Source organism: Musca autumnalis, unplaced genomic scaffold, assembly GCF_047663935.1.
Source record: "Musca autumnalis isolate F117 unplaced genomic scaffold, ASM4766393v1 scaffold_5, whole genome shotgun sequence".
NCBI classification, from domain to species: Eukaryota; Metazoa; Arthropoda; class Insecta; order Diptera; family Muscidae; genus Musca; species Musca autumnalis.
Window position 1 is genome coordinate 35,478,545 of NW_027412088.1, and position 8,877 is coordinate 35,487,421.

An 8,877-nucleotide genomic window follows, 5' to 3' on the forward strand; every position below is an offset into this window, starting at 1 on the left:
GATGGAGATGATTACCATGGAAAATGTGCGTACCGGCAGAGTTAAACTGATGAGAAAATAAATTATAATGTTGTGGTTAAGTGTGGAATTTGTGTGCCTCATTGTCAAATACCCCCTGCCTTTTGGTGTCATATGTATGTATGTGGCCAAATGTGATGCGTTGGTTGGTTGGTTGTTGGGATCTTGTTCCTCTCGTTTTCTTCTGCCTGATGAAAATAAAAGTGAAATAGTTTTTTGTCACCAGCAAAGATCTTAAACTATTCAGGCAAATTTTGCTCTCTTCCAACACACTTTATGTTGATTTATTTTTAGAAATTTGGTTGTGGTGAAACCATATTTCAAAGTGTACAAAAAAAAAACTTATTATGTATTTACTCGATTTGAAGTGCTGCTATGCAAATCTGGCGTCCGCATGTCTAATGTTGAAATATGAAAATTTAGAAATTGTATTTATAAATTACAGTGACTAGTCTCTAGTCATTTCACATATTAGGTATGTTTTTCATCAATTTGTTAACAATTCTCTAGAAGTACCGACAGCTAATGTGTAATGTGGGTTGACGAACTTATTCGTTTTTAGAAAGAAGATTCATTTCAATTTCTATTTTTTGTTTTTAGCAAATTGTCATGTCTTACAATTTGTTGTGGATCCCCATGGTAGGAAAGAGTGTTCCGATTATAACACGATGAGTACCATGGTATGAATATTTGTTTAACTTCTTATGAATTATTCAGTAGCTGATCAATTGATCAGTCTTCTATTTATTAAATAAATTTTATGGACTTATCTTTTTAAAACGTATCATATTTATGATTCGTTAGCATGTGTCATATTTGGCCTCTGAATCATAAACATTCTCTCACTCTCTCCTCATAATTCTTTGTTTTTCCTACTTAGTGTTGACAACTTGGCGTTTTTATGGATACATTTTCTCGTTTTAAATTATCTGAAAACTGTAAAATTAAAACGGAATATTATGCTTAAAAAAACAAGAGACGTCCGTAGGAGTCTTTTATAGGATAGAAGACCTCCATAGTTGGCTTCTATGGAATAGAAGACCTCCGTAATAGGCTTCTGTGGAATAGAAGACCTCCGTAATAGGCTTCTATGGAATAGAAGACCTCCATAGTAGGCTTCTATGGAATAGAAGACCTCCGTAATAGGCTTCTATGGAATAGAAGACCTCCCTAGGAGGCTTCTATAGACTAGAAGACCTCCGTAGGAGGCTTCTATAGACTAGAAGACCTCCGTAGGAGGCTTCTATAGACTAGAAGACCTCCGTAGGAGGCTTCTATAGACTAGAAGACCTCCGTAGGAGGCTTCTATAGACTAGAAGACCTCCGTAGGAGGCTTCTATAGAATAGAAGACCTCCGTAGGATGGTTCTATAGAATAGAAGACCTCCGTAGGATGCTTCTATAGAATAGAAGACCTCCGTAGGATGCTTCTATAGCATAGAAGACCTCCGTAGGAGGCTTCTATAGCATAGAAGACCTCCGTAGGATGCTTCTATAGAATAGAAGACCTCCGTAGGAGGCTTCTATAGCATAGAAGACCTCCGTAGGAGAAGAAGAAGAAGACCCCCGTGGGAGGCTTCTATAGAATAGAAGACCTCCGTAGGAGGCTTCTATAGAATAGAAGACCTCCGTAGGAGGCTTCTATAGAATAGAAGACCTCCGTAGGAGGCTTCTATAGAATAGAGGACCTCCGTAGGAGGCTTCTATAGAATAGAAGACCTCCGTAGGAGGCTTCTATAGAATAGAAGACCTCCGTAGGAGGCTTCTATAGAATAGAGGACCTCCGTAGGAGGCTTCTATAGAATAGAAGACTTCCATAGGAGGCTTCTATAGAATAGAAGACCTCCATAGGAGGCTTCTATAGAATTGAAGACCTCCATAGGAGGCTTCTATAGAATAGAAGACCTCCATAGGAGGCTTCTATAGAATTGAAGACCTCCATAGGAGGCTTCTATAGAATTGAAGACCTCCATAGGAGGCTTCTATAGAATAGAAGACCTCCATAGGAGGCTTCTATAGAATTGAAGACCTCCATAGGAGGCTTCTATAGAATAGAAGACCTCCATAGGAGGCTTCTATAGAATTGAAGACCTCCATAGGAGGCTTCTATAGAATAGAAGACCTCCATAGGAGGCTTCTATAGAATAGAAGACCTCCATAGGAGGCTTCTATAGAATTGAAGACCTCCATAGGAGGCTTCTATAGAATTGAAGACCTCCATAGGAGGCTTCTATAGAATTGAAGACCTCCATAGGAGGCTTCTATAGAATTGAAGACCTCCATAGGAGGCTTCTATAGAATTGAAGACCTCCATAGGAGGCTTCTATAGAAAAGAAGACCTCCATAGGAGGCTTCTATAGAATAGAAGACCTCCATAGGAGGCTTCTATAGAATAGAAGATCTCCATAGGAGGCTTCTATAGAATAGAAGACTTCCATAGGAGGCTTCTATAGAATAGAAGACCTCCATAGGAGGCTTCTATAGAATTGAAGACCTCCATAGGAGGCTTCTATAGAATTGAAGACCTCCATAGGAGGCTTCTATAGAATAGAAGACCTCCATAGGAGGCTTCTATAGAATAGAAGACCTCCATAGGAGGCTTCTATAGAATAGAAGAACTCCATAGGAGGCTTCTATAGAATAGAAGAACTCCATAGGAGGCTTCTATAGAATAGAAGACCACCATAGGAGGCTTCTATAGAATAGAAGACCTTCGTAGGAGGCTTCTATAGAATAGAAGACCTCCGTAGGAGGCTTCTATAGAATAGAAGACCTCCGTAGGAGGCTTCTATAGAATAGAAGACCTCCGTAGGAGGCTTCTATAGAATAGAAGACCTCCGTAGGAGGCTTCTATAGAATAGAAGACCTCCGTAGGAGGCTTCTATAGAATAGAAGACCTCCGTAGGAGGCTTCTATAGAATAGAAGACCTCCGTAGGAGGCTTCTATAGAATAGAAGACCTCCGTAGGAGGCTTCTATAGAATAGAAGACCTCCGTAGGAGGCTTCTATAGAATAGAAGACCTCCGTAGGAGGCTTCTATAGAATAGAAGACCTCCGTAGGAGGCTTCTATAGAATAGAAGACCTCCGTAGGAGGCTTCTATAGAATAGAAGACCTCCGTAGGAGGCTTCTATAGAATAGAAGACCTCCGTAGTTGGCTTCTATAGAATAGAAGACCTCCGTAGGAGGCTTCTATAGAATAGAAGACCTCCGTAGTTGGCTTCTATAGAATAGAAGACCTCCGTAGGAGGCTTCTATAGAATAGAAGACCTCCATAGGAAGCTGCTATAGAATAGAAGACCTTCGTAAAACCTTCAAAATACCAAAAATCAATGGTGTACGCTTTTATGGGGGATATAGGAACCCACGGACTTATATTGATAATTCTCTTCTGGAATATTTTACTAAAGACTAAATAACAAATTTCAGTTTTTCGGTGGCATATTGTCGTCACAACCTTCAGAATTACGAAAATCGGAAGGTACCGTTCTATGATTATCGAAACGTAGAGCTTTACCGAAGAAACGTAGAGCTTTACCGACGAATTTCACGTAGAGCTTTACCGACGAATTTCAATTAGAAAGGATTTTATCTTCAACAAAGACTAAATAAAAATTTTCAGTCATTTCGGTTGGTTGCTATGACCACAAACTTAAAAATTCCGAATATCGGAAGGTACCGTTCTATGGGGGCTGTATGAAAACATGGACCTATACCGACAAATTTCTGGAAAAAGTTTTATACCCCCAACGAAGACTAAGTACCAAATTTTAGCCAGTTCGGGGTGATAATGAGGTTATAACCTTCAAAATACCGAAAATCGGGCGGTACCGTTCTATGTGAGCTATAAGGCGTGGACTTATACCGACAAATTTCATATAGGACGTTTAATACCCCAAATGAAGTCCAAATACCAAATTCCAGTCATTTCGGTGGGATATTGAGGCCACAACATTCAAAATACCGATAATCGGGAGGTATCGTTATATGTGAGCTATATGTAGACGTGGACCTATACCAACAAATTTCAGGTGAAAACGAAGACTTAATAACAAATTTCAGCCATTTTGGTGGGATACTGATGCTACAACCTTCATAATACCAGAAATCCGGAGGTACTGTTCTATGGGGGCTATATGAAGACGTGGACCTATATCGACAATTTTCAGATGGAAAGTTTTATACCCCCAACGAAGTCTAAATAGCAAATTTCAGACATTTCGGTGGGATACTGAGGCTACAACATTAAAAATATCAGAAATCCGGAGATAGCGTTCTATGGGGGCTATATAAAGACGTGGACCTATGCGGACAAATTTCAGTTGTGAAGTTTCATACCCGTAACGAAGACTTAATACCAAATTTCAGCCATTTCGGTGGGACATTTAGACAACAAATCCTGGTATATATGTTTGCATATGCTCATTTTATGCAAATATGTCAAAATATGCACGATATGCAAAAAAATTCTGGGAATAATTCGTTTTATTATGTAAAAAACTAGTTTCTGTCCAATCAGTTTTTATACCCTCCACCATAGTATGGAGGGTATATTAAGTTTGTCATTCCGTTTGTAACACATCGAACTAATCATTTGCGACCCTATAAAGTATATATATTCTTGATCAGGATAAAATTCTAAGACGATCTAGCCATGTCCGTCTGTCCGTCTGTTGTAATCACTCTAGCGTCCGCAATAATTGAGATAGAGTGCTGAAATTTTGCACACGAGGATATTTTTTCCATAGGCAGGTCAAGTTCGATAATGGGCTATATCGGTCCACTCTTTGGCACTTAGGGTTCCTAGTGATCAACAAACTTATATCCCAAAGGATATGGGCATAGGTCCATGTTTTGGTATAGTCCCCATATAACGGTACCTCCCGCTTTTCGGTATTTTGAGAATTTGAGCCACAATTTTTAACCGAACTACTTGCAATTTGACATTTGAGGTTCTCAGTGGTCATGAAACATCTCCACGAAACATCGTCAACATAGGTCCATGTTTTGGTATAGCCCCCATATATCGGTACCTCCCGATTTTCGGTATTTTGAGAATTTTAGCTACAATTTTTAACCGAACTAGCTGTAATTTGCCACTTGAGGTTCTCCGTGGTCATGAAATAGATCCACCAAACATCGTCAACATAGGTCCATGTTTTGGTATAGCCCCCATATAACGGTACCTCCCGATTTTCGGTATTTTGAGAATTTTATCCACAATTTGTAACCGAACTATCTGCAATTTGACATTTGAGGTTCTCTGTGGTCATGAAACATCTCCACCATACATCGTACCCGATTTTCGGTATTTTGAGCATTATAGTTACAATTTTTAACCGAACTAGCTGTAATTTGCCATTTGAGGTTCTCAGTGGCCATAAAACATCTCCAACGATACATCGTCAACCTTGGTCCATGTTTTTGTATAGCCCCCATATAACGGTACCTCGCGATTTTCGGTATTTTGAGAATTTTAGCTACAGTTTTTAACCGAAATAGCTGTAATTTGACATTTAAAGTTCTCAGTGGACATAAAACATCTCCAACGAAACATCGTTAACATAGGTCCATCTTTTGTTGTATAACGGTATCTCCCGAGTTTCGGTATTTTGAGAATTTTAGCTGCAATTTTTAACCAAACTATCTGTAATGATCGGTATTTTGAGAATATTAGCTACAATTTTGTCTATTCAAAAATAATCGTCAATATAGGTCCATGCTTTGGTATATCCCCCCATATAACTGTACCTCCCGAGTTTTGGGAATTTTCAGTGGTCACGAAATTTCCTCACTAAAATTCGTCAACATGGGTCCATTTGTGAGGGTCTACATTGTTTTGATGAAACTACCCTCAATTTGACTCTTAAAGTTCCCTGCAGCTATAAAACTTTTCCGCCAAAAAATGTAAAGATAGGTTGACTCTTTGATATAGCCCCGTAGGTGGTACCTTTCACCTAGCTGAACACATTTTTTAGATTAGATAACACTGTGCAACAAAATGGAAGTGAAAGTCTGGGGCACGAAAAATTCCTCTTGGGGAAGAAAGGCCTTGGTGAGTATATTATGAACCCCGAAGGACAGATCCGCCGTGAGTCGAACTTCCGCGTTATGGCGTGATGAAATTTTTGTTAGAGACCCTGTGGGCCATCAGGAATTAGCGTTATATATTTGTTCACTGTTGCTTAAGTGCTCTACAAAAACAACAAACAAAGATATAAAGCTAATTAATGATGGCTTACAGGGTCTCTAGCAAAAACTTCATCACGCCATAACGCGGAAGTTCGGCGCATCTGTCCTTCGGGGTTTTTATGGTGGAGGGTATAAAAAGTTCGGCCTGCCGAACTTAACGAATTTTTACTTGTTTTTTTCTACGACCATCCTAACCATATATGCATTTGCATAGGATTCCGCTGCCTAGTGATAACTTAAGACAATTGCGAAAAGTCAAGACACATATCTCGGGAAACATGGATTTCCCCCTGGGAAAAGTATCTATTGTTGCTATTGGGATATCAAGGACTACCTAAGCTATAATATTTCAAACCGATTGAAGAAGTGCCTCTAACCTATACTTGTTCCCAAAATTTCACATTAATCCGGGTCACCGCCATCAACCCTAATGGGTACTTTACACGATGTGTTATTTTTCATATGTGTTGTCACTTTGCATATACAATTTGTATATAAAAAGTGACAACTCATATGTAAAAACATATCGTGTAAAGTGCCCATAATAAATATGACAAACATGTAAAATTTTCCAAATAGGGCGGGGGTAACATAATTTAAACACCTTTTTTAAAAAAACACGTTTTTTTTCTACTCAGTGCATTGACATCACTGATTCTTCTACTTCCTACTTCATGAAGTGAGAGTGAGCAACAACTCTCTTATCAAATGACAACTTGTTGCATTACTCAACATTTTTTTTATAAAAACGGTGAGATATGGCCAAACTATGCAGAAAAAATAGTTTTTTTAAGCAAATCAACAAAAAGTAGAATGTTTTTTTGCAATTTATTTTCATTGTAACACAGATTTGTTTTTCTTTTTTGACAGATAGTCAGCATTAACAAGAAAAGAACAACAAAAATACATAAAACCAACAACTCATTTAGCGGCAAAGATACCACACATTGATGAAAAAAGAACACAGAAAAAAATGTGCGGTATAAGAATAAAACAAAACAAAAAGATCCACAAAAAAAGACCAACACTGAGAGCAGCACAGCACACCGCCAACAACAACAACAATTTACGTGAGGAAGTGATGGCAAAAAACAAATTTTTATTCCCTTTTTTGGGGTGTTGGATTCATATAAAATTACCAACACAACACACATTCAACCGCGCCACATAGCTCGCTCACTTTTCAAAGAGCCGCAAACGCATATTTTTACAAACCAACACATTTACATTTTGCACCGGCAATTCTTCTCGCATAGAAAGAGATAAACGGTCTATGGCTGAGATTTGTCATTTCGTTATAGTGTTGGACTACTTACTCTGCAGATAATTTCCGTTTCGGTGGGGCCAATGTGGAGAAGAAAAATCTTTGCAAAAAATGTTTGGTGTTCTTTTTCTTCTTCTGGTTCAAAAAACAGCAAGAAGAAGAAGAGACATTGTCGGAAAAATTATGTTTTTGCTTTTTTCACTTTTTCTTCTTTATCGTTTTATTTTCTGCCACTACTTTTGCTTCTTCTTCTTCTTGCACATCTCTTCTTGTACGTGTGCCGAGATTTTGTAACTTTAGAGGATTTTTTTTTTGGTTGGGTTTTTCATTAAAAATATTGGCCATAAATGCGTGCAATTTTCATTAACGTCGTCTTGAAGAAACCATAAAACTCATCATACCAAAACCGATTTGCAGTTGTTGTTTTATTAATCACTCTGAAAATGCATGCTTACAAAACAATCATGGAAAAGGAAGGGACCAAAATAATTTATTTTTCTTTTAATCTGTTGCACCACCACCGCGCACCACTCACTCAATAACACACTTTTCTTTTTTTTATATCTTTCACCGAAAAGGGTGCAGGGGGGATTATTAAACTCTATTTTTGTTCGGTTCTATTTTCTTCTTTCTTTTATTTGACAACTCCCCTCTTTCTCTCTTCGTTATTTATTTTCAATTATAATTATTTTTTGTTGTTGTTTGTTTTGTATATTACCACTTTTATTTTTTTAATTCAATCAAAGGGGGAAATTGCTTAGAAGTTTCAAAACTTAAACGAGAAATTTCAACCGAGAACGCTTGGCGGAGAATTAAGAGAGAGAAAATCGTCCGCTACGCGAAAAAACACGTCCAATCAACGTAAAAATCAAATCAAAATTAAAATTCAAATAAAACATTTTCATTGTTGCTGCTTTGGTTAATTTTTTGTTTTGTATTTTTGTCTGTTGGTCGAAGAGAAGAGATTTGTGGTTTACGTGTGTGTGAGATGTAGAGAGAGAGGAGAAATGTGTGGAACATAATCAGAGATGGTAAGTTATGAATTGTACTTTTTACTGCTAAACCTAAATAACGATGGGACGTACACAAATATTTCACCATGGTAGAATAAAGTAAAGGTAGGCCACAGCTAACAGCTGATTAAAATTTTTTTCTTTTTATGGCCTAATCGTCAAAAGCAGGGTTGACATTTTGTACTGTTTTTGACATTATGCAATCATAAAGGTAGATGTATCGCTGAATTGTTCCAACAAAAAACTTCTGCTGTAACACTATATGTATCTTAAAATTGACAACAAGGACAAATAATGTGTATTCGCGTGGCAAAATAAAATTGTTGATTTATTAGCAAAACTTACGAATGAACAATTTATCAAATATTGATATTAATTTAAATTTGTTCCAA

At 37.6% G+C, this 8,877-nt stretch overlaps 1 protein-coding gene across 12 annotated transcripts in view; it reads right to left on the minus strand.

Moving 5' to 3' along the window:
• Positions 1 to 8,457, minus strand: part of coro (protein coronin) — a 77,898-nt gene extending 69,441 nt beyond the window's left edge. For 2 of the 12 annotated variants that reach the window (XM_073990744.1, XM_073990737.1), the window contains exon 1: positions 7,525 to 8,457. The gene's annotated coding sequence lies outside the window, so the exon portion shown is untranslated. The remainder of the gene's footprint in view (positions 1 to 7,524) is intronic. The other 10 variants (XM_073990743.1, XM_073990735.1, XM_073990747.1 and 7 more) reach the window with 7 other exon arrangements.
• Between the last annotated feature and the right edge of the window lie 420 nt (positions 8,458 to 8,877).